At 37.1% G+C, this 27,521-nt stretch overlaps 1 long non-coding RNA gene across 1 annotated transcript; it reads right to left on the bottom strand.

Moving 5' to 3' along the window:
* Window positions 1-454: 454 nt before the first annotated feature.
* LOC117665418 (uncharacterized) lies at window positions 455-27,517 on the bottom strand. The gene is made up of 3 exons (XR_015729711.1): window positions 27,473-27,517; window positions 9,497-9,564; window positions 455-8,858 (listed from the first exon to the last, which is right to left on the bottom strand). It is a non-coding gene; the product is annotated as an uncharacterized LOC117665418 (long non-coding RNA).
* Window positions 27,518-27,521: the final 4 nt, after the last annotated feature.

Genomic DNA, 27,521 nt, shown 5'->3' on the forward strand with positions numbered 1-27,521 from the left:
TTGTCCAGACACTCACCTGGAATCAAAACTGACTCAAAGATGCACTTGTACATGTGCATGCAGGCGCGTTTACACACACAAATACACACACACACACACACACACACACACACACACACTGTTCTTACTTAACAAAGGATGTTGCAAACCAGTTTGGTTATTGCCTTAAAAATTATCTCATTAATTAAATTAATCTGAGAGACGACCAATTCTTAGAACAGCAATAAAATTGTTTGGATGAGATATTGTGCCATTTTGGTTCTGAGAAAGGCGTTGAACATTTTAACATTAGTACATCAGCTTAATGGGTACGTAGAGTCATAAAATGCATCACAATAATAACTAGACACATTAAGATATGTTACAGAATTTGTCACAGTGCCAGTTTAACAGAATTCATTGGACAGACTTTTTTTTTTTTTTAAAAAAAGAATATTAACATCTCAGTAAAGCATGGATTTATGTGAGAGTTTATTAAACTCTTAATGGAAGTGCAAAACAGCCCAGCAATGTAATATAATAATTAGCATTATGATGACACAAGCTGTTGAAGAGAGTTATATTGTAAATGCAAACTCAAATTGGCATTTATTAGAGTCTTTGTGACAGTACTTGTACAAGGATAGCATAGAAAAACACAACCACAATGCTCCAACCAGTAAGAAGTCTGAAAACTGATTTTTCTATGGGGGAAAATGATGGCATTTATTTAAAATGTGTACTCTGAAATTAAATTTAAATCTAGTTGACTTCATGGACAGATTCATGTAATTTGCATGGCAACAATATGGAATAAATCTGCCATTTCTTTCTTTTACTCTAGTTTACTGCCTTTGTATGTAAAGGCTACTCTTAAACATCTTTTTAAAATGTACAGAACTTATAGCAGATAATACCCATTCTTTTTTATGCAAAGCCATCAAATTGGGGTGACTAAGGGAAGAGAAGAGATGCAACAAAGTGAACAATGCAATTAATCTTCCAGGATGCTGCTTTAAAGCACAATTTTCTGCTTGAGTCCAAGACAAATTAGGAATAATATAGGAGATGAAAAGCTCTGTTTGTTCATAAGGGGCATTGTTTAGGGTTCACAAATTCTGATGTAGCTTGTAAGATGGAGTACATGCCATACCACTTATTTCTTTCTTCAGATTCTTCATCAACTTTTGGTTTATAAGCGGAATTCACAACCCACCCACTGAAGTGATGGAGATATGACCAATTTTTTCCCCTCTTATCTCCCCTTTATTAAAGTACATTATAGATTGAGTGGCTGGATAGTGGGAAATTAGGCCCATCAAGTGTACTGTTGAATATCAAAGCCAAATTTTATAAAACAGCAATAAAAAAAACCCCACACCAAATGCCTGTCATATGGGATATAATAGAAAGACATGATAATATGATTATAACATATAACAGTAGCAACAAAAGACTTTTTAATCCACTAATATGTTTAATCCTCTTTAAAGCTTTGCTGTATCCTCTTTAAAATATCCTCTTGCTGCATCCTCTTAAAAGCAACGTTGGTGGTCAGAATCTCAACTTGATATAGCAAATTTCATACTTCCATGGTTATCTTCAAATTTTGGTTTGCCTCTTGCTCTCTTCCTTTAATAGGATATTTTACCCATCATTTAGACACTGGCAAACTATTGCAGGTTACCAGAGAAGATGCAATATTACAAAGTTCCTTTTATCAAACGATTTAGCAAACACATGTTCCCAATTCCTAACCACATCCAAAACTCTCAAGCAAAAAAACATACATGAGTAATTTAAGAGAGAGAGAGATATTTATCAAAGCATTATCAGTTCACTCCATATTTAAAATTTACCCTTGGGCTAGCTCCAAATGTCCATATTTGTCAGCCTTGTCACATTGTATCTCCCCAATCTTAATCTGACAAGGGATACTTGCATGCCAGAATTTTAACAAACAGTATACAAAAAGTTGTTACAGTCTGCAAAAACTTTTATTCTCAGGAAATATCCTGTCTGAAAAGGACTCATCTTTTCATGAGAAGATGACGGAGATGGCAAGCAAATTCGTTAAACAGGGCAGGCTATTAAATAAAGGTAAAGCTCTTTAAGGGAGATCTAGTTCCATCAGAGATGCTACAAATAGATCTTGAATTGTGAGCCCATTGTGCCCTCCCCTCTTATTTCCCAGACCCTTCAAGACTGAAGTAACTCCATAGTTTTTCCAACATAAAAGAAAGGGGATAATACAAACTATCTATCGATTCAGCTTGCTAACCATCATCCGTTCAGCTTTCTCAATGTAATTAGTAATGTATGTGTAAAATGTCCCTTTCAAAAGCTTGCCAATGGATGCCCCCCGCCCCCCCCCCAAAAATGCTAGTCAGGGAACCAGACAACTTCTGATCAGTCTTTCTTTATGCATTTTTTATTTTATTTTATTTATTTTATGCATTGTCTATGGAAATTCTCAGTCATCCGGGTCATGGTTGTCCCAAAGATGCTTTTACAAGAGATTTCCAGGAAAAATTGCAGATTACAGGAAACATTGGTGTTAGACTTTCGAAAGAAGAGGGAGAAACCTGCCTCACTTTACATCGAGGGGGGCTGTGTAGAGAGAGTTTCCTCCTTTAAATTCCTGGGAGTCTATCTCAGTGAAGACCTCCCCTGAAAGATCAACACGACCCAGGTGGCCAGAAAGGCCCAACAGAGACTCCACTTCCTCAGGGTCTTGCAAAAAAACAAAATGGAACATCAACTGATGACCACCTTTTACCGGTCCAAAATAGAAAGCGTCCTCATTCAGTGCATTACAGTGTGGTATGCTGGCTTGACAGCCGTGGATAGAAAAACATTACAGTGGGTGGTGAGCACAGCACAAAACATTGTGGGCTGTCCCCTGATACTACTAGACGACATCACTAGAGCTCGCTGCCTTAGAAGAGTGAGGAAAATCCTCAGGGACGACTCACACTCTGGTCAGCACTTCTTTATTCTCCTTCCATCGGGAAGGAGATATAGAAACATAGGCAGCCGCTGAAACAGGCTGAAGAACAGTTTTTATCCGTGGGCTGTCACGATTCCTGAATGAAAAATAACTATAACAACATAGTATGATTGACTTGCGGGGTGGGCGCGAACGTGCAATAAGTTCACATGGTGCAATAAGATTGGGTGATTGTTAGCAGGAGTCACTGGGATAAGGATTTTTTTTTGTCTTTCACTGCGAGTTGTACTGTGTTGGTGGGGGGGTGCACGAAGGGAGGCTCAGCCAATCTCATAGTACACATCAGTGGTGAAATTCAGCCGGTTCTATCCAGATTGCGTGATCCGGTAGCACTGGTGGCAGGAGGCTCTGTCCACCCGCCCGGACGTCATTACATCCCATTTTTGACCCTCTGCGCATGCGCAGAAGGCTCTGCACATGTGTGGAGCAGGTGTGCTCACATTTGTGAACCGGTAGCGAAGGTAAGTGAATACCACCCCTCGTACACGTTGTACTTTGACAATAAAGGTTTGAATTTTGAATTTTTTTGAATTTCGCAGACAACACAGATTCATCTCCAACAGCCTGTGCCTATCTTCAACAGTGAAGGAAGGGACACAGGGCAAAAAACATCCTGCAGAAAGCACAGCTCCACAACGCAGTGCTTTCAGCAGTACCAAGAAGGCTCCACATCCATTTGCATTACTCAGGTGATCCTGAGGACACAGATAAACCTCCAAGTGGCCTCAACTACTCTCTAAAAGAAAGCAAACGACCAGCTGTCTGCAAGGAATATAAATTCTTCCATTCCCCACCATCCAGTCAGAGCTGAAGAAGCTTCTTGGATGAGAAGAGAAACGTCTTTAAAGAAAAACAAGAAAGCCCAGTTGCCTTTTGAAAAAGCACCTTTGGGATATTTTATGCATTACTGTGCATCATCCATCAATGAAATATGTGACTTATCCAACCACTGTTTGTGTGCTGCCTTTATAAATTTGAAGGTAGTTCTTGAATCAGTGCTCTAGGACAGATTAAAAACTGATATCTTTAATCAATTATCATCTTCAATTACTGATAAACTTACACCAATAATTGTACACAATTATTAATAATCTTATACAAATCCACTGCATGAATAGAAGAGAGCTGATCATGCCTATAGCCACTATCAGTGGAGTTTAAGCAAGGTTATATTTTTGGTCCCCATACTATTTACTTTTTATGTCAATGATACCATAAATATCATTAACCTGAATTCCATCTCTCACATTTAGCTCATTGTCTGATCTTCATACTATTATAAGCTAAGGCTGATATTCTGTATCAAATGCCCAATTAGAATTTATTGATGAGTGTGAGCAGGATTAAAATACTTGTGTTTAGAAATGTTTTAAATAAAAGAACTTTATCTAAAAAGAATTAAGCAAAAACGAATAAAATGGATTGAAACATTTTTCTTGCCTTCTCTTAGTACTCATGTAAACTTACCCTTAGCTTTAAAAACCAACAAAGTAGAATTTATCAACCAATTCAGCAGTACGTACACGTATTGTAAGTGGTATTTTTAAAGGCTACTTTATTGGATATTTGAAATTGTTGCACAGTGGTGCTGAATTTTATTATTTTGTGCTCTGTGTTAGGCTCTTTCAAGAGGAAGGATAATAAGGTTTTATTTTGTTGCAAATGAGGCGACATATAAAATATTAAAGATTTTTTAAAAAATAAAAAATAGCGAAGGGACCTATAATTGAAATTTTATGTCTTAAATCTTACATACATAATGTATGTCTTACATCTTTACAAACATTAAGGTTCAACTGAAAAGCATTTTGTATCTTGCTTCCAATGCCATCTGCAGCCAGATGTAGCTTTTAGGTTTTCTGAATGGCAAAAGAAGTTTTCCTAGCAGCATTAATAGACCTGTATTGTTGACTGCATGTGAGAGGAAAAAAAAATCAGTTTTTTAAAAAAAGACCCACCATCAAGTCACCCATAGTGATCATTCCAGCTGTACAAATAGCACAGCAATGGGTTTTTTTCTCCAGGCATTAAAATTATGCATGGCCAGCAAATGCTCATAACAATTGCTTTTTAAGTTCCTGAAACTTAAAACCGTTCAGTTTTCTTGTAAGTAGCTCCCGAATTCTTTTGACGTGGAAGTTGGGTAAGCTTAAATGTGGAGAACTAATAAAATAATAATAAAGACCCTGAGGTGTTTATAGATTTCAATTATCCCTTGCTTTTCCATCTCAGGATTGGACTAGGTCAGAATGTGTTGTACTCTCAAGTGCTACTTGAGTCTAGGCTGCATTTTATGCTGGCTGGTTTCACATTCTCCAAGACGTCTTCTTTGTAGCTCTGAATCGCCTTAGTGTAGCCAGTGTTCAGAAGTGCTAAGGGCTCCCTTAGACAAAGCAGATATGCTACACAAAAGCAAAGGAGCGAAAGGAAACAAAATTGAATCTCTAGCACTCAGCTTCTGAGCAAACAGACAAAGCTAATGGATCCCCTCTTGCTCCTCCCATCCAATTACTGTGATCCAGTGGAGAGAATATGGCAACATTGGTTCACACAAATTCTAATACTCTTAATCTGTTCCATACATATAAACCTCACATTCACCAACATTACTTCATTACCAAGCCACCCAGGCAGACCGAGTGGTGGAATGGACCCACCAGCTGCAAAAACCTTCCTCCTTAAGGTTTTAATCAGCTAATGAGGATATGCAAATGACAAGCTTATGGGATTATGGCTTGTCTAACAGTGATCCTCCCCACAGTGATACAGTACTAATACAGGTGTTAGTAAACTGGTTACTGGGCCCCAACTAATTTAGGTCCATTCTCCTTGTGATTATGTTCTCCGACCCCATCATTTGTACCAATGTTTGTGGCCCAGTAGGGGTTCTATTAATACTGTGGTGGGTCTGAGCTGAACTCCTGGCTATTAGTTATGATGATAATAAATCCCATTTGTTTGGTATTTATGTTTCATTGTTTTTTTTTTCTTTTTCTTTGCCTGGGAAATTGCCAGGGATCAGTCAAAGAGAAACTTGATAAATGTTACTTATCATTTATATGGATTTTTTAAAACATACTTTAAGAGATAAAAGCAATTACTAGTAATTCATTTAACCTCAATTTTCTCTTGATCACAGGAAGCCGATTCTTTGTGTTCTGTCAAAGGCAATACGGCTGAGTCAGAGACACTTAGGGAAATGTTTAACTCAGAAAATAACAATTAATAAAAAGCACATAATCAAATTTGATCTGTTTGTTTTTCTCTTTTCCTTCATTGCTATATACAAAAATGAAGAAAAGTTATTATCAACAATTAAAAGTTTTGATAACAAATTATTAATCTTTGAATCAGAAGCATCTAGAAATACATATTTTATCATATCTGAAATATATGCCACTCAGGTGTTATATACTAAATGTTTAACAAAGGTAAAAGTAATATAATACAATAACCAATAAAACTAAACTCTAAATCACTTTTAGGTCGTGATACTAAGCATATTTATTTAGGCCTATTACAAAATTTAGATATTGGTATTACATTCCCTATTTCAAGCATAGAAGTCCCCTGAACAATGCGTAACATGTAAACATGAAAACCCATAATTAATAAAACAAAAAGAAAATACCAGCAATATAAAAAACAGCAATTTATTTTATGAATAGAATAAACAAAATTAAAGAAAGAAAATTTTAGAAGGAATATTACTGGATATTCAAAATAGGTTTTCATATTTATCACTAGGAAAAAACCAATAATTTCTTATCAGATGTTGAGAACTCCATATAGTTTGTAGATCTATGCATTCAGTGCGTGCAAAAAATCATATATTTACTTGATTCTTGCATTGAGCTTAGTAACAATACTCATAGGACTAAGAAGATTCTGATGGAAGAGGGAGCATTTTTAGTGGTGTATGCCTCAATGGCTTCAAACTTATGTCCTGAATATTGTACCTAATTCTCTCTTTCCTGAGTCCAGTTTATATTATTGGGTTTTGAGATTCAGCTATTGTGGATCTTCTACACTATTGAAATGTCAGGTGTGAACCAGACCAGGACCACACATGAAGTTCCAATTAAACTGATTTATTACTTCTCATACCTATGAACAAGAATCTGCTCAAAGGTACCACTATTCAATGGAATTCAAGAGGGGTTGAAGTGACTCTAGGCTGATTCCTCTTTTGGCTCCACCCCCAGGTTCTGCCACGTCTTCTCCTACATGTAACATTTTATTGGCTCCTTATTTGAATCAAAGCCTACTTTGCCTATTGAGCCTTATATCTAGATGCCCTTGTGTTCAGAGTCCTTGAATCACTCCCTCATCTGTCATCCATTATTTCTCTATAGTTCACTCACCCTTCTTCTCTGGGCTGTAATCTGTATATTCTGGGCCCTGCTACTATAGAATCAGCTCCTTCTTTTGCTCTGTTTCTGTGAAAGATTGATGGCCTTTAGGATGGGTTTAAAGATATCTTTTATTTGATTAGTTGGGTAGCTTAGGGCCTGTTATCCTATCCTACATCCCATTCATCTTGGCAGTTCCTGGGTTAATATCTTTTTATTTACATCAGAGATATATACCATCCTAGCTGTATCACAGATAATGTGAATATTTGTTTACTTATTATGTTGTGAACTAATTTTAAAGTATGAATTTTATACTTACCATGTTTTTCTGTTATGTGCCCGACATTGGTAACAATGTGTAGTATATAAATTTTACATGTGAATAAATGGTTATATTCTGATCATTTCAACAATTTTATTAATAATACTTTTATGTATTTATGGAAGTCAAAGTTGTGGTACCCAACTCCTCTTAATCATGTCAAGGAATTCAGTTCTGTGAGAATAACAAGCTTTTTATCAAAGTGGTGCTTCCTACACAAAAACATTACAAGTTAAAGATGACAGGAAAGATATTTGGGGATCATAATGGATAATTTGATGAAAACCTTGGGTGAGTATTTGAGGAGACCATTAGAAAAATAAAAATATATATTAAAATGGTAGCCCCATTTTGTGGCGCATACCCCATGTTCCATTTCCAAGGAGCTGTGAATGCATGTCTGTTTGATACCACATTAGTACATGTACTGGTAAGAAGGAACAACCTTTAGGAACAGGAAGAGAAGCCGCTACCAGGACAATTTTCAGATAAAAGAAACTTGAATCTGAGGAAAAAACTGTAATCTGAGAAAGTGTCTTGTCTGTTGACTCTCCCTTGATGTCAGACCTCCAAGATAGACCAAACCAGTTAAGAGTTCCTTTTGGAGACCCAGACCAAAAACATATTTATTTCATGCATTCCATAAAGAGGGTTTTTTTTTAATGGAATCTGCCACATGGTATAAAAGCAAGGGTGAAATCTAAAATTTGTGTCTTGGTGGGGGGTAATGTGACTTGATGGGCGTGGCCAACTTTTTTTTTTTTTAACTTTTAAAAGCATTTTTTTCTACAACCTCTTCAGCCGGAGAGGTTGCAGGAAAAAATGCTCTTAGAAGCCTCTGACGATCAGGCAACTCAGCTGGGATCGCCAGAGGTTTTTAAAGGCATTTTTTTTTCTACAACCTCTTCAGCTGAAGACGTTGCAGGAAAAAATGCTTTTAGAAGCTTCTGACGATCCCAGCTAAGCTACACAATCATCAGAGGCTTTTTTTTAACTTTTAAAAGCATTTTTTCGGCCGAAGAGGTTGTAGAAAAAATGCTTTTAAAAGTAAAAAACCCCCAGCCTCTGATGATCACGCGGCTTAGCTGGGCATGGGGGGCGGTGCACAGATTTTTGCTACTAGTTCTCCGAACCACCCGCCGCCATAGCTACCTGATCAGGTGATCCGGTCCGAACCAGGAGCATTTCACCCCTGTATAAAAAGTCAAAGATTACCTATAACTCTGAGGATAAGGTAATATTCAAAATTAGATACTTGGAATATTTGTTGCAAGCTAATATTAGGTTTTTTTATAAGATTATGGTAATAGAATCTTGCAAGACTGATTCATCAGGGTTCTTTAATGTTGGATGTTTGTATTCTCACTAAAACTATTTTTGTGTATCCACTACTTCATTCAATGAAATATGTACATATATGCCTGCAACTTAAATCATTTGCTGTATGTCTGATGAAGTGGTCTTTAGTCTATTAAAGCTTATTACAATATACGTTTATTTAGAACATTATTATTTTAGACAACCAAATTGGTGTTTGATTAACCTTGCTGTAAATGTGATCTCTTTCATTATCTTAGTACCTCAATGAACCCTAATACTGTTACAGTATTGCAATCGACAATGATGTGTTGAAGATTTTTGCATCCTATATTGCCTCATCATGCTTTTTTGACCATTTGAAAGGAAAAAATACACAAAATTGTATTTTGTAGTGATATTGTTTACCATTCAGCTAATACTCTCATTGTCTCAATCTTTGATACCATGATCTTATAACTAAAGGACGGTATTCAAAGGTCAGATAAATTATAACTCTATAAAAATACTTACCTAAATAATTCCTTTGAACTCTATAGGATTTCATGTCTGCATAGGATTGTAAAGATAAGCATCTGTGCCTAACAGATAAAATTGAGAAATGTAGTTATTATCACATGATATAAGGGAGAAAATACAAAGCAAGTAACATTATCTTCAGAGAGACATTTTCTAAACAACAACAACAACAACCCATGGAGTTAGTTTAAACATCAAGAAAAAATATGTGTGAAAGGGATAACTTAAGTTACTCTTGGAAACCCAGAGCAAAAACAAATTTACTCTTTGCCTTCCGCAAGGACTTTTTTTCTTTTTCTTTTAAAAAAAGTAAGATTCTCCCATATGGTGATATAAAAAGTCAAAGGTTAACTACCCACAACTCCGAGGACAAGGCATTATTCAAAATTAGTTACTTAGAATATTTGCTGGCAGGCTTATCTACCTCTCTTATTTGCAGTCAGTGTGTTTCTCAACAGGGAAAGTATTCAGACAGGAAAAAGAATTTGGAGATAAAAGAACTAAAGAACATCTTCTCACTATATAAGCTGAAAAGCAGTTAATGGTTGGATCTCAGTCCCATTTTTGTTTTAAATATAACATGACAGCATCTCCTTCTCCCTCCCCCACCATGAATTTTGGTGAACACAATAATAGTACTTTCAAAAAATACAACTTTTGAAGCCTAATCCTACATTCCTTAAAAACCCTTTGTTTCAGGAAAAATATCCTATCTATGTATCCTTTCATTTAGATCATTAAGACTAATGTTATAATCATATTTCCTGACAGTTAGAATAATTAATCAGTGGAACAACATGCTTCCAGAGGTTGCGAATGCTCCAACACTGGAAGTTTTTAAGAAGATGTTGGATAATCATTTGTCTGAAATGGTGTAGGGTTTCCTGCCTAGGAAGGGGGTTGGACTAGAAGACCTCCAAGGTCTCTTCCAACTCTGGTATTGTATGGTATGGTATGGTATGGTATGGTATGGTATGGTATGGTATGGTATGGTATGGTATGGTATTGTACTCTACTCTACTCTACTCTACTCTACTCTACTCTACTCTACTCTACTCTACTCTACTCTACTCTACTCCTATTCCTATTCCTATTCCTATTCCTAGTCTATATCCAAGATATGGAGGATTTTAAGAATGTTGCAGTGTATAGTGCCTTTTAAAAAAAAAAATGATTTATATGCCGCCCTTCTCTGGAGACTCAGGGCGGCTTACAATGCATTAAGCAATAGCCTTCATACTTTTGTATATTTATACAAAGTCAGCTTATTGCCCCCACAAACTGGGTCCTCATTTTACCTACCTTAGAAAGGATGGACGGCTGAGTCAACCTTGAGCCTGGTGAGATTCGAATTTACAATAATTGCAGACAGCTGGTGTTAATCACAATGCTTTTAGTCTGCTGAGCCACCAGGCCTTGAAGCAATCTCTTGAGATTCTTGGAAGCATATTCGTCAATGTGGAGACCCATTTTAGGTCAAAATGGAAAATGACAAATTCTCACCTAGTAGAATAAAACCTATAATAATAATTTCATTTTGATTTTTTTAACATTTTAAAGTTTAGAAACTTTACCTAGTCCCAAGCTAATAATGCTTGTCCCAAAAGATCAGGTATCTGACATTAGAAGTCTGCTGCCTGACATTGAGTTTCCTGCACTCAGAAAATATTTGTCAAGGAATTTTATCCTCTCATCTAATCTCAGGATAGGTGCCAGAATCCAGGCATGTGTGCAATAATATTTCATCATCCCCACAGTCCATATCCAGTTACAGGTCTATCACTAAGGACTCAGACCTTTGTGTAATAAAAATCTTACAATATGTGGTCATAGAATTTACAGGTAGACCTCAATTTACAACAGTTTGTTTAGTGACCATTTGAAGTTACAACAGCACTGAAAAAAGTGATTTATGACCATTTTTCACACCTATGACCATTGCAGCATTGCCAAGTTCACATGATTTACATTCAGATGCTTGGCAACTGACTCACATTTAGGACAATTGCAGTATCCCAGGGTCATGTGATCCCTTTTTGCGACCTTCTGACAAGCAAAACCAATGAGGAAACTAGATTCACTTAACAACCGTGTGACTAATTGCAATGATTCACTAAACAACTGTGGCAAGAAAAGTCCTAAAATGAGATAAAACTCATTTAGCGAATTTTTCACTTAGCAACATACATTAATGGCTTCCAAAGCCACTGAGCCTTCCAAAATATTTTTAATCTGTAATAATAAATAATAAATAATCCTGTTTTTGTATATTTGGCATATATCCGATTTGGCCTTTGTATTTTCTACTATCATGAACTTAATGTGCAGCAATGCTTCACTTTTTATACATTATCTTATATGAATAATAAAATGGTGAAATTTCTAATGCAGGTAAGGCCAAATCTCTAATGCGCTATAGATCAGGATTAAAAATGAATGATTTAACAACTTATATGACAAATAAATTATTTCCAGGAGAGAAAAACAAACTTGCTATTTGACACTAGGTAATTTAGTTAACAACAATCATATTCCTGCCCAGAAACTTGCTATTTGAAACTAGGTAATTTAGTTAACAACAATCATATTCCTGCCCAGAAGTTGCAAATTTTGATTCATTTTCCCCCAGCTCCTGCCTTAATCAAGAAGTCAGGAAATCTCGTCTCCCAATTCCCTGCCTTGAGCCTTAAGCCACTGAAATTGTGACTGCTTTCTAAGAAGATTACTAAACCAGATGACACAAACAGCAGTGGCACCAATTAGCCACCATTCAATATTAATAAACAGTATGATGATGACAAATAAAAGATTGATTCTTCAGATGCAGGAATCATTTTAATTAATTTAATCCTTGCTGAAAGATCAGCTGTTCCCAGACCTGTTTGCCAGCAGGCACCATTTGTCTTTACCTCTTTCCACCACCTAAAAGAAGTGAATATGATCAGAAGCCAGCACTTAGGGAACAATAAGAAACAGATTGTACTGTCAGGCTTCATTAAAGATCATCATTAGTATTCCAATTTGGAAACAATCAATCTATCCTAATATTCTACCCGTTCTTTTGAGTTGCTTTTGTGAAATTTGGATCAGCTGCTGAATGTAAAAGAACAAAAACATATCGAGATTTAGAGAGAAGGAAGGATCTACTTGATGCCTGTCAGTCCAAAGCTTAAGGATGAGGCTCTGGGGGGGGGACAAATATTATGCAATTATTTTTAAGTGATATCACATGCAGCTGCTTATGACTTTGAGATTTTATGGGCAATGACATGTTATCATTTTCTTTGGGATGCAAATAGACACAACTCTTTTTATTTTATGAGTATTTTTTTTTTTACAATTAAGGATTTCAAACAAGATTGAAGGCGAGTACTATATACCATTTGGGTCTAGTTGCAGTTGTTCAACTGGTAAAGTTTTACCCAGAAGGACACACCCATGTGTTCATTGTTTTTTTCTGAATTGGATAAATGACTATAACTTAGTAAAGGTGAACTTATGGGACATTTTATTGCCAGTAAAATTTGCCAGTCTAAATATAGCTATCATTACGAGGGAGCAAACTTTAATTTAAAACGGTTAATGGTAACACGTAGGGAAATAATTGGAATTTGTTTCTTGGATGTCTCAGAAACATAATTAGTAAATAAAGGGGAGGGGGAGAATGAAAACAGATTGTATGAGCTTAAATATAAATTCTCCTGTAAGTTTTAAATTAAACATGTAAGTTTTCCTGAAAGCCATAGAAACTATGGGATCCAGGGTGATGCTAGATCAGTGATAGCGAGCCTTTTAGACACTGAGTGCCCAAAATGCGTTCGTACATGCCCAAACTGAAAGGTATGTGCGCGCACACAGACATGAGCGCATGCACAGCAGAGACCCGAGGACCAGCTGGCCGGCCGGAGGCGAGACATCCCAACACTGGCAGCGCAGCAAGAGGTAAGATCTTTTTCTTTCGTGAACTTCTGTTTCAGTGTTTGCAGGGAAACAGAAGCTGATGAAAGAAATGCCACGGAGATCTGACCTGGGGCGATGGTGCACGTGCCAGCAGAGAGGACTCTGCATGCCACCTCTGGCACATGTGCCATACGTTCACCATCACAGTGCTAGATGAATGAATTCTGGTAGAGATGATGTTTCCTGAACTTCTGTAAAAGGTCTAAAAAAGGTTTGGGGCCAAGGAAGTTCAACTATAGAGGCCTGTGAGAACATTCCCTCAAACATTATTTAACTGAAAAAATGGAGTATACTTTCAGAAAGACAGAAAGAGAACCACTTTGATGTATTATGAATGCCACCTTCAGAAATAAATAAGTCAGGAAACAACAACAGTGACAGTTACCAAATATGGTAGCAGTTTAAAGAGTTTTCCTTTACTTTTTTGCCATTGTCACTTATGTTTTATTTCTAGCCATTGACATTCACAAATTACTTTTGTTCAGTCCAATTGGAAAAAAGAGGTGATTTCAAAATGCTTATTCAATCTGCTCTTTTCATTTACTCCAGAAAACCTATTGTAGTTATATGGTTTCATTCTGATCCTAAACTTTGGTTTTTGGTAAAAAAAAATATATCAGAGGGTTTTACTTTTTAAGTAAGGATAGTAACCTAAAGAGTATTTTCTGTTAACCATTATATGAGTTAGACTGATTTAAGAAATAGGCTTGAAACAGTATGTTTGTATTAAAGAGTTATCACTATTCCATTATGAAACTTTTTCATCTAGCCTTTTCTGAGCTAATTTGATTTTAACATCAGGAAGAAACTGCAAAAAAGAAACAATACATTTCAGAATCTTAGTTCTTATTAAGAATTTTGGCAGAAAAATCAATAAAAAGATAAGTATACTGCAAAAGTTAATGAAAATCTTCAAGGTAATTAATTCTCAGATAATTCAGAAACCATGTTTACCCCAAATATTTTTCCCTTTTTGGTCAATAAGAATTTATATTTGGTTCTAAATGTATATGCATCAAAAATAAGTCAACCAATATTAGTTCCTTCGGCATAAGTGCACATTTGAAGCTTGAATCTGAGCTTTTATTCTTTCCTTTTTTACAATGCCCTAATCGTGACTGAAAAGCTGTTTTCCAGATTAGAACTGTACTGCCCTCTTGTGTTTGAGGAACATAGACAATGTGATTACGGTGGAAAAGAGGACTCATACTTAACAGCTTCAGAAACAAGGTATTCAAAAAACACTGTGGATTTTTTAAACAATACATGTGTATGTGTACACACACACACAGTCCTCAACTGAGCCCAACGTTTATGTTTGTTAAGTGAAAAATTTGTTAAGGGAGTTTTGCCCCATTTTACAACTTTTCTCGCCACATTTGTTAGGTGAATCACTGCAGTTCTTAAATTAGTAACAGGGCTGTTAAGTGAATCCGGTTTCCCCATTGACTTTGTTTGTCAGAAGATTGCAAAAGGGGATCACATGACTCCGGGACACTGCAATCGTCATAAATGTGAGTCAGTTGTCAAGCATCCGAATGTAAATTACGTGACCATGAGGATGCTACAATGGTCATAAGTGGGAAAAATGGTCACTCTTTTCAGTGCTGTTGTAACTTTGAACGGTCACTAAATTAACTGTTGTAAGTCGTAGACTACCTGTACATATACAGTATGTATGTGTGTGTATGAATATGTTTATGTGTATGTATGTATGTATGTACAGTATATGTATACTGTACATGAAAGCTTAAGTGTCTTGATGCTGAAACTTGATTCTGCTTTGAAGCTATGTCAGGAAAGCTAAATATGACAAGATAGTTTGTAATAAACACTTGCATTCAACATACACAATTCCAACCATTCAACCTCTGAAAAAAGATTACATGATTAAATCTCAGTAAACTCCAAAACTAACAAAGCTTATAATAAATGATATACTATATACATGATATATTTACATATGGGCAATTTTAAACGATTAAATGATGCATTGAACCATAAATTAACATATAGCTGACTATGCACAACATGCTTAGCTACAATACAGTTGGTGAATTTCGGTTTCAATATCTTGTCCAAACATATCACTAATATAATATTTTGCAAAAGCAGAAAATAATTCCTTTTAAGAGGAACCAAATTGTTAATTTTGCAAGAGATCCATTTTTTCTCCTTTTTTTTCTACATATCCTAATCTTATTTTTTTATTGTTTAAAAACACACCCTTCAACCTACTATTTTTCAGTTTCTTGCATCTTGTTTCTTGCAAACAATTTTATCTACATAATGGGCTTCCTCCTTAAGACCTGACTAAAACATCTAGTATGAAACTTGTACTGATACTGATTTCTGCTAGTAAGATAGGCTCTACTGATAATAAAATTAAAACCTTGTGGTAGGTTGAAAGGATTCTTTGATTTTTCACACTTACTTTTTTTTTTTTGGATTTTTTAAACTTCTAGTTTTGCAAAAACAATGGTTCTTGTCCTCTTCTTACTTTCACATGGACCATGAAGCAACAATGCAAAATTTAGCTTGGCTGACCCCTTCTTATGTTCTCCACTCAAAAGTAGAGTTTCCTGTAGTTCTTTCTCTTCTCTGCTGTAGACACAAGTGTTTGGACATTACTTGTATAACATATAATTACTGATTGTCTTAAATCTGATTTTAAAAAATAGAAACAGAACTCAATGGACAAATCTAAAACTATGGGACAGATTTAAAATGCTAAAATTTAAATCAAATACTAAACAAAAAAAAAAGAACCAAGCAGCAGTTCAGACTATCATGTCTGCTTTATGTGATTGCTTTATGTTTTGGGGTACTTGGATTTATAAAACCATTATATGTTATTTACATGTTATTGGTGCCAAGGATTACTGTTTAGCACTGCAAAGAAATTGAGCTATGTGACAGGCAGATTTAACTGACCTAAGTCATATTGATCTAAGTCCGTGATGGCGAACCTATGGCACGCGGTGCCGTATCTGTGGGCACACAAGCCTTGCCCTAACTCAGCTCCAACACACATGTGTGTGCCAACCAGCTGATTTTTGGGCCTTCCGGTCCGACCGGAAGTCGGGAAACAGGCCGTTTCAGGCCTCCCGGGGAGTAGGGAGGGCCATTTTGCCCTCCCCAGACTCCTAGAAAGCCTCTGGAGCCTGGGGAGGGTGGAAAATGGGCCTACTGGGCCCACTGTGCCATCACATGCCAAAAGCGTGGTTAGCATGGGGCGGGTCACATGTGAATGTGCGGAGGTGCAGAGTGGGGACATTGAATTATGTGTGTGGGCACGCATGTGCGTGACCCGCCATGCTCCCCCCGCTTTTGGCACACAACGGCAAAAAGGTTAGCCATCACTGATCTAAGTGATCAATATGTCTTTTTAAAGCAGCCAGAAGCCCAGAAGCCACATCGAATACTGTCCTGAGGTGAGGGCTGTGGCCATGGGTCAGTGGTGTGGCATTTTGAGTAGCAGCAGCTTATCAATGGCCTTTGTGCTGCCGAGTCACACTGTCCAATGCCTGCCACACTCTTTGAGATGCAGACTTGCCAGTGGAAGTGGAGGTGGAGAAGTGGGATTTGGCTGTTCACAAAAAACGTTTGCCAGCCCCTGATCTAGAGAAGTAATCAATCAGTTTCTATACTAGCCTTTAGCTTTATTAACATCCCTATGACAATTTTGGTCTAGTTTGCATATAAGCACATCTCTAAGCTGTCAACTGTCATTACATGTCCAAACATACAGATTGTCCTCTTCATCATATTATACCTCATGAAAAGGTAAATGCTTCCCCCAAAATCTAATGAGTAGATAGTTTTTCACTCAAACCTGTACATTCTCTTGCATTATCACTATTTGTGAATTTCCAACATCCCAAAATAGTTTAAAAAAAAGATATTTGATAGTTTAATGCAGAGATAGACCATCTTTCCTAGCCATAACAACACACTTTGAGGAGGAAAATAGACATAGCTGTGTCATGCACAAAAGCAAGACCAGAATTCTTCATTTTTATTTTGAATGAGATGCTTCATGTTTAATTACACTAAGCCATTCAAGGCTTACATTAGACGTTATGTGTGTTTCCTGCCCTGAAACAGGCAGGAAGAAAATATGATTTTTGCTAATTATATAGTTCAAAAAGATTCCTTAGACTGCAAGCAAGAAACTAAAAGGCCATATATATCCTGAGTCCTCAAGGAGGCATTAAAAAGACTTGAGTCCCTCATTTTAGCCATATTTTGGACATATTCAGCAAAGGTGGACAGTTGGTGGCTCACTGTATTGTGTTGTAAATCGACAAATTTGTGATTTTAGTATAAAAAAAGCCTGTCATAGAAACACAGACATTTTATTTAAAAAAAAAATTACCTCAAGTGCATCTACCTCTCTCCTCTCCCATTTATCTGCTGGCTTCAATTCAGCAGGATTCTCTCCACTTCATGTACAACGTAAGTTTTCTGTTATAGGATTTTCTGCAACCCTTAGCCAACATGGTTGATCTTGAAAAACATAAATTGTGTAAATCCTACTTACTTCCAGGCTATATGTTAATCTTGGAAGTCAAGAAAATATACCAGAATAAAGCAATGAGAAATCCACAGTACTCCATTCCCCCCGCCCCCCAAATCACCAAGAGTCAAGCTTGACTCAAGGGAATATTTTCCTTAAGCCAGCTGCACTTGTTATCTACAGATTTGGTCAACGTAATACTGTGCCTTTTATGGGAATAAGTCACAGTCAGTAGTCTGCATATCCAAGCAGAACTCCGAAGTGTTCTGGGGTTGGTGGTGAGGACACAGGATAAGTCACTGAACTTTTAAGTTTTAAAATTTTACTGTAAATAATTCTACAAAAGTGCCTGTGATCATATAAACGGTTTTTTTTTCCTATCCTCAGGGTTTTATAGAATGATGTATGGGACTTAAGATAGGAAAGGTTAGAGCAGTGCTTCCCAAACCTGAGTAAATTACCTAAAATTGGATAAAGTGATTTTTCTTTATGGGTTTTTCGTAATGGGTTTGTGCATCATTACCTAATCACAACAGGGACATTTAAATTCACGCAAAGTGTTTTCACCTATGTTGGGCAAAAAGGACTTTCTGATAGCAGTTTTGGGTAATGAAAGAAAATTTTTGAGAAGCTCTGAGTTAATTCCTCTGTCCTGCAGCTCATGGACTAGGGTAGTCAGTGGCATTAGTTGTGCTATGTAAATTTCAGGCAAATGTATGCAAAGAAGTTGCAAATGACTAAGTTATGTCTCTGCCAGAACTTCTTAGCACAATAGCACGATTCTCAGAGGTTGTAGACTTTAATTGTGCCAAAATTACATAGCCACTAATCTTGAAGACTACAACTGTATATACACCTGGGTTTAAGTTGAGTCCTTTGCCCACTTTTGCCTTAGCTTTGGCTTTCTGAAAATTAATTTTAAGAAAATTAAAGCTGCCTTTTGAAAAGTTGAGCTCATAATCCATCTAATTCAATATTGTATCCAGAGTAACTGCTGCCAAGTCTCTCCCAATCCAGTTTCAAAATGTTTTCCATGAAATCTGTCAACTGCACATCCCCAACGATTCATGAGACCATTTCTTCTGAATTGGAATATATATTTCATCTTACAATAAAAAGTTCAGTGTACTTTTGTCCTCCTTAATAAGTTTTTTGTCAATGTATTTTCTTGATTTTTAGATTCACTGTTTATCCATGAAGTATTTTATATCTGTAGTACAGCCAGTAAACAGTACATAAGCTTGCTATTCATTTTCAATAAAAGAAACCTTATTGGGAACTTCATGCACCATCAAAAATTAAAGTGCTATAGTTTTTCTAATTGTTCTCATATTATAGAAAGGTTTATATGCAATATCTCATTGTGATATATGAAAAGCTGGTATATGGCTACTTCTTCCTTTCAACATAGTAATTACAATTAAGTCCTTGAAGATACCAACTTGGTCACAATCTTCAAAAATTTGCTTTTGTTGCTGTCTAAAAGGTCACTTTAAAGGGCAAATCTACCTTTCATATTTGAAAGCTGTGGTACTGTATAGTGAGGAAAAAGAACAGAGGAAATAAACCAGGAGAGATTTAGCATCTTAAAAGAACAAATGTTTATAATCAGTTTGAGTGGTCCATGGATTTGTGAAATTGTTTGGGATTAACAGGCTATTGGAAGCCAATAAACAATATTTAGCTTTGTCTAGAGAATAGCAATGGAAAAAGGTGTGGGCACCTTGTCAAATAGGACCCATTGAGGAAGGATGATGGGTTAAGTGTGGGGGTCGGCGTGGCAGCGTGGGTGCCCATTCTTCCAGGAGAGCTTGTCAGTTGTTAGTAAGGCTAATGAAAAGAAGGACGCCAGCATCTATGGCTGAGGTAGTATTGATGCAAGTTAGCTGACTAATCTGATTGAAAAAGTCCCATGGTATTTATGTCACTTTAATTTGCCTCAAACAATTGAAGACGACAGCACTCTATTAAGAAAAGCTTGATCCAGAACTAAAGCTAAATAAATTAGGGTTTCAGTTTAATCAAATTATCCTTTTACTGGTCTTGGATTAACTTAGACAGACAGCGTCGGTCTAGAGCTTTATGATTGGTTGGCTAATTTTTAAGAAGCCAATATGAAGAATAAGAGATTTTACACACAACTACTACATATAATACTTCAAACAGCCCCCTTTTTTTCTTTTAAAAACTGGAAATAATGCATGTGCAAAGAAAATTCTTTTTCCAGAGTGTTTCTTTTTTAGTATCATTTGCTTACATTAATTCAAATGAATTTTAAAAAGCTTAAAATACAGCTTTCCCCACTTTTGTAAGGAGCTACTTCATTTCATTATGTTTTGCATATGGCAATAGCTATTCATTATACTAGGTGTGCAACTTTTCTCATGCCAAGAGCTACGCTAAGCCTTGAGTGAAATGCTGGGAGCTGGGTCCAAGTGGGTGAAGTTAGAACAATTCCTAAATTTGGTTACATTTAAGTTTTGGCAACCTTGATTCATTTCAGACACTTCTGCATTATACCAGTCTGAACTGTTTCCAAGCAACCAGAAAACCAGGATTGTTCAATAAAATAGCGAGGCTTTCTGTTTTTTGATATATATTGCAGTTGCAAATATCTAAAAAAACTGCAAAGTCTGGATTAGACAGAAGCATATTTCCGACTCTTCTGTAATACCACTTCTTTAAGGAAAAAGAATCTGTATATGTTCTTCTACTTTTCCCCATAAAATACCAAAGTTAAATTTTGTTCATAGCTTATACCTTATTCTTATAATGATTAATTCATTATGAGAATTTAGCACCAATGTAATCCTATACACATATACTCAGAAGAAAGTCTCTTTGGGACTTATTACCAAGGTAAGTGTGCTTAGAAATTTAGCTGAATTTATCATTTGTGCCAATGCCCTTAACACTGCATCTTTGTGCCTATATTATACACTCTTTTATGGTGTATATCAATCTGCTGCCCCTAGATGTGTTGGAGGCTTCATTCAGCATAGAATGAGGCATAATTAAACAAATCTGGTGGCTATGTATTTGAGGATCCCTAACTTAAAATATAAAAGGGACGTGGTGCTCAGTGGCTAAGACGCTGAGCTTGTCGATCGAAAGGCCGGCAGTTCAGCAGTTCAAATCCCTAGTGCTGTGTAACGGGGTGAGCTCCCATTACTTGTCCCAGCTTCTGCCAACCTAGCAATTCAAAAGCATGTAAAAAATGCAAGTAGAAAAATAGGGACCACCTTTGGTGGGAAGGTAACAGCATTCCATGTGCCTTTGGTGTTTAGTCATGCCAGCCACATGACCACATGGTCTTCGGACAGCACTGGCTCATTGGCTTTGAAACGGAGATGAGCACCGCCCCCTAGAGTCGGGAACGACTAGCACATATGTGCGAGGGAAACCTTTAACTTTACTTAAAATATGACTCTGGCATCTCTTCCATTACTCTCTCAATATATCTCTTCTCCTAAGCCCCAAGAGACAGGTATTTATGGAACACTCCAATATCTATGACCTCAGAGTATCTCCTTTCCCCTCCTTGCTATGACAGTAACGTTGGTACAGGTAGTCCTCTACTTACAAAACTTAGCTTAGTGACCGTTTGAAGTTACAACGGCACTGGAAAAAAGTGACTTATGACATTTTTCACACTTATGACCATTGTAACAATCCCCATGGCCACGTGATTTATATTTGGATGTTTGATAACTGGTTCATATTTACGATGGTTGCAGTGTCCCGGGGTCATGTGATCACCTTTTGCAACTTTCTGACGAGCAAAGTCAGTGAGGAAGCCAGATTCATTTAACAGTTGTGTTAATAATTTAACAACTGCAGTGATTCACTTAACGAATAGCAATAGCAATAGCACTTAGACTTATATACCGCTTCATAGTGCTTTTTACAGCCCTCTCTCTAAGCGGTTTACAGAGTCAGCATATTGCCCCCAACAATCTGGGTCCTCATTTTACCCACCTTGGAAGGATGGAAGGCTGAGTCAACCTTGAGCCTGCTGAGATTCGATCTGCCAAACTGCTGGCAGTTGGTGATCAGCAGAAGTAGCCTGCAGTACTGCACTCTAACCACTGCGCCACCACGACTCTTGTGGCAAGAAAAGTCGTAAAATGGGACAAAACTCACCTAAGAAATTTCTCACTTAGCAACATAACTTCCGGGCTCAATTGTGTTCATAAGTCGAGGACTACCTGTAAATATGTGACAATCTTCCCTTTCATAACAGTGTCCCTGAATAAGGTAGCATGTTGATTTCATAAGGACATGCATTCTTCCAAACAGTAAAGTTACAAAGATGCAAGACACTCCAAATGCTTTTCTGCTGATAAATGGTCATCTAGAGTTTGCAGCAGGGGTGAAATCCAGCAGGTTCTGACAGGTTCTGGAGAACTGGTAGTGGAAATTTTGAATAGTTCGGAGTATTCGGCAATACCACCTCTGGCTGGCTCCAAAGTGGGGTGGGAATGGAGATTTTGCAGTATTCTTCCCCTGCCACGCCCACCAAGCCATGTCCACAGAACTAGTAGTAAAAAAATTTGGTTTCACCACTGGGTTTGTAGTCCTAATGCAAAGAAACATTGGTTGCTAGAAAGACTAGAATGTACTAGAAAGACAACTTGAAGGACAACCATTATCTTTCTTTCTGGATTAGAGTCACACAAAACATGATTACCAGTAACTTTCTAAAGGAACGTTCTCCACTGGTTGGTGAGCATCATTATAGGAAAGTGATGTTTGTAAACAGATAGTTAAAATTACCAATGTGAAAGAAAAAGGAATGAGATAAACAGAAAGAGCAGATGAGTGACATTTCTTTTTCTCTATTCATGAAAGAACCCACTCATGACTTACGTGAAATTATTATTTGTCTTGCTGGTTTCCACAACAGACTAGCCTAAAATACATTGGTTTGTGATTCAGTGTGTTGTAATATGAAGTAAAGTAACTGGCTTAATTCAGTTAATGATGATAATCATGGTGTAGCATATTGTGCAAACATAGCCTATGTTTCAGTTCTTTTCCTTTACAGGCAATACCCACAGGAGGGAAGACCATTCACAATCTACAATAAGAGTTAATTTGGAAAACATATGTTTCGAGATTACAATTCTTACTAAATATAAGCAGCAACCATGCTGATAAAGAGTTTGAAGTTCATTAACTTCTAGAGAACCACAAGCTGTCCAGCCCCAGTTTAGGGAAGCAATAGATCTGTCATGAAAAATTCTTGACTAGAGGAGTCCTGAAACAATAAGGAAGTTGACATTTTGGGACATTTCCAAATGTGCAGTCTCTGGGTGTCAGCATATTGCCCCTAACAATCTGAAGGATGGAAGGCTGAATCAACCTGAAGCTGTTCGGGATCAAACTCCTGGCAGTGGGCAATACTGCATTCTAACCACTGCTTCACCACGGCTCCTAAACAACATTTTAAACTACAAACAAGCAAGCCACATTTTAATTTGAGGTTGCTCTTTAAAAAGTGTAAATCTGTTTTATACGAATAAAGACAAAGTAGAATGAATATATACTGCTCAAAAAAATAAAGGGAACACAAGCAGAAGACATCCGAGATTGAATGAAATAGCCTTATTAAATACTTTGTTCTTCACATACAGTAGTTTATACACTGCTCAAACAACTAAAGGGAACACAAAACTACTGTATGTAATGAACAAAGTATTTAATAAGGCTATTTCATTCATTCAGATCTCGGATGTCTTCTGCTTGTGTTCCCTTTATTTTTTTGAGCAGTGTAGTATAGATCTCCTATACTGTGTGCATTGTTGTTTCTTAATGAAATGTACAACTAAAGAAGAACAAGGGTGGATTACAGGTAGTCCTCGACTTACGACCACAATGGAGTCAAAAGTTTCTGTTGTTAAGTGAGTTTTCCCCCTTTTATGACCGTTCTTGCCATAGTTAAGTGAATCACTATAGTTGATAAGTTAGTAACCCAGTTGTTAAGTGAATCTGGCTTTGCCATTGACTTTGCTTGTCAAAAGGTCGCAAAAGGTGATTATATGATCTTGGGACACCGTAACAGTCATAAGTGTGAACCAGTTGGCAAGCATCTGAATTTTGATCAGATGATTATGGGGATGCTGCCAATTTCATAACTGTGAAAAATGGTCATAAATCATTTTTTCAGTGCTGTTGTAACTTTGAATGGTCATTAAATGAACTGTTGTAAGCCTAGAACTACCTGAACAAGTTCCTCAGGTTATTCTGTTACCCAGTGGTCCAGCAGGATATCACAGTGGATTTCTATATAACACAGTCATCTTCTATCTAATCTCAGACAACACAAAACAAAGGAACAACCAAGCAGAAAATATAGATATACTATCCATGGATTTAAACATACCAGACCAGGGGTCACCAACCTTTTGGATCTCAGGGACCACTAAATTCATAATTTTAAATCCCGCGGACCACTAATATGATCTGCCTAATGACTGGCTGGGTGGGCGTGGCTAGGTAGTCATGTACTGGGTGGGCATGGCCAATTCGATGACACGTCGGGGGTGCCTTGCCTGCCTCTACTCGCCTCTCCCCTCCCAGCCACTCCTCGCCTCTCTGCCCAGGCTCCTTAGGACTCAACAGGAAGCAGTTGCTGGAGCTAAGCAGCCACCATGAGAAAGAGTTGGCAAAACAGCTGGCTCAGTTCAAATTGGATCTGGCCGAGAAGGAGCTCAGCAGAAGCACCTCACTGAGGACTACGAGCATAGGCTTTCCAAGCAGAGGGAAGACCTGCGGGAGTGCAAGGCCAGGTACCAGTGCCTGGAGGGTCAGCGGGCTGAGATGGTCAGTCAGTTCCAGGCCATGATGCAGTCCTACTGGAACAAGGTCTTCCGGCTCTTTGCCACCAGTGGCGCTTCCCTCCAGCCTTCGCCCAAAGCCCCACACCAGGAGGCTGAAGCAGACCCTAAGTCGGAATTTCTGTCCCCCCACCAACCTGCAGAAAAAGACCCTGAAGGGGGAGACTTTCTGCAGCAACACAAATGTTTGTTGCACGTATCCTGCCCAGGGGGTATAGTTTGAGGACCCCTGATTTAGTGCAATATTAAAAATGCAAATAATTTTTCTGTGGACCACCAAAATTTTCTCACACATCACCAGTGGTCCACAGACCACCAATTGGTGACTGCTGCACCAGACAATAACTAAGTAGCAGGAAGTACTGTTTGCTGTTTGCTATACTTTGCAAACCAGAAATGCTACGTTGAAGATGAAAAACAAGATCAAATCTCAAAAATCAATCAAACATAGATCCTCCCACACGTAATCACAGTCAGATGTAAACAGAAAATGCAAACATTATACACTCAGATATACACAAACCACCTTGCCTTGCTTCATTGCTAACAGTGTAAATTCAGAGAGTTACAACTCCAAGCATCTTCAGAACCAAGGCTAAGAAATGTTGTTCCCTAATATCTGTTTTCACATCCAATAGTAAAAATAGATTCCAAACATTTAGAAGAACAATTAAAGAGAGGCCCTGCAAGGATTATTTTTAAAAAATCACCATCATGTCACAGCAAGTATTTTTACTCAAAAGATATTATAAGTCTAAAGTGGATAGCCATTTATCCATGAAGAGACCGCCCTGAACAGATTTGTACTGCTGACTGCTATTCCTCTTATATTCCACAGTATGGTATTAGAGTTCAGTCAATTGCAACTGCAGAATCAGAAAGTCTAGCAAATATCTATTTTGAATAAGAAAAGCTTCTAATATTTCTGTTATTCTATGATTTTGTACAAATATTTTGTGGCACCCAACAGAAGCATGCCTTTTCTGAAGTAGTTATTTTTAAATGTGGGATCAAAGTTGAAAGGCTTGAGGAAAATATACATTGGACTCTGAAAGTTTGAGATTTGATTATTTGAAAGAGACAAATGGCGTTAAAATGAATCTCAGATTTGTATTTATAGAATACAGGGTCCTATTACCCAGATTTACTGAACTTTTCTAAAAACCATCAGAAGTAATAATAAAAGTGAACACAAAATATTAATACTGTAGTGAGTTTCTATCTCATATTCTTTAGAAACTTTGCACTTGCAGTTGCCATTTGAAGAACAATGAGATTTTGTGTTTTTTTTTGCCACTACATTTGTATGATACACTGGTCTAGCAAACCGCTTTAAATGCACTCTTTGTGGTTGGTTTATGGTTCACTTTATCATGTGAACTCAGAAAATTGGGTTAAATAATGAATAGCTCAGATAACAAAGCACAACAATGTCATGCATCAAAACTAACTGTTTATACATAGGCAGGAGGAAGTAACAGTATCATAACCGAAAAGTACCATAATAATTGGAATATATTATATTGGAATATAATTGGAATATTGCTATATATGGCAGGAATCAACTTGCCTGGAAATGTTTATGTAAGCAAATTATTGAAAATCAACATTTCTATTGTTTCCACTGGCCAATAAAACAGTCCTACCTTCTTAAAATGTATTTTAGCAACTTTAAAAAAAAAAATCTATAGGCTTTCTTTCTAATCATGACTGCATTCTGATGGATATCTCAGTATCATTTGAGAAAAAATTGAATGAGGATTTTATGAAGTACAAATTGTATTGTATTTTAATAATTGTCATTTAAAAAAATTACCTTTTTTCTGCTCTGAGACAAGAGCACCTAATTATTTTACTTATCAAGCGTGAACTGGCTAAGAAATTGACTCTAGGACGGTTAATTCATGATTCTATAAATTTAAAAAAGCCTAGTGAAAGTTGCATATAGGTTAAAATGATCTGTTTATAAAAACCCTGCAACTGCCTTGGACTTTTGTAATGAAACCAAACGAAACACTGTATGAACAAGGTAGTATCTTTAGAATAGAACAGAATAGAATTTTTTATTGGCCAAGTGTGATTGGACACACAAGGAATTTGTCTTGGTGCATAATATGCTCTCAGTGTACATAAAAGAAAAAATACGTTCATCAAGAATCATAAGGTACAAAATAAAAAAGTAAATATATAAGAATTATGTCCATGAGATTGTTGCCGGGGGACGGGAGGGAAAGGGGGGCTTATTACAAATCTGTTCCGGTCTCTAATAATTTGGATTGCGTGTTTGGAGCAAAAATCTAATCAACTCACAAGAAAAAAGTTTGGTAACAGTAACAGATTTGGAAGGGACCTTGGAGGTCATCTAATCCAACCCACCTACTCACGCAGGAGCTCTGTATTAGGGATTCGAACCGTCGACCTTTCTGATCGACAAGCTCAGTGTCATAGCCACCGAGCCACCTAGTCAGGCTTCATCGTTCCAGAAATAATTCTAATTACTACCACTACTCACTCCACTGTGTTCCTTGCACCCTAGTTTCAAAAAGCCAGAAGCATCTCAACGCTAACCCAACGTTCCAACTCAACGCACGTTCCTATAGTTTACGCGTACTCTCACCGAACGGGCCCTGAAATTTGGCCCCCTAAACTCACCGTAGTCATTCGCATTCTCCGCCTCCTCCTCTCTTCCCCCTCTCCTATT

Source organism: Pantherophis guttatus, chromosome 1 (assembly GCF_059756535.1).
Source record: "Pantherophis guttatus breed Tessera chromosome 1, ASM5975653v1, whole genome shotgun sequence".
Lineage (NCBI taxonomy): Eukaryota > Metazoa > Chordata > Lepidosauria > Squamata > Colubridae > Pantherophis > Pantherophis guttatus.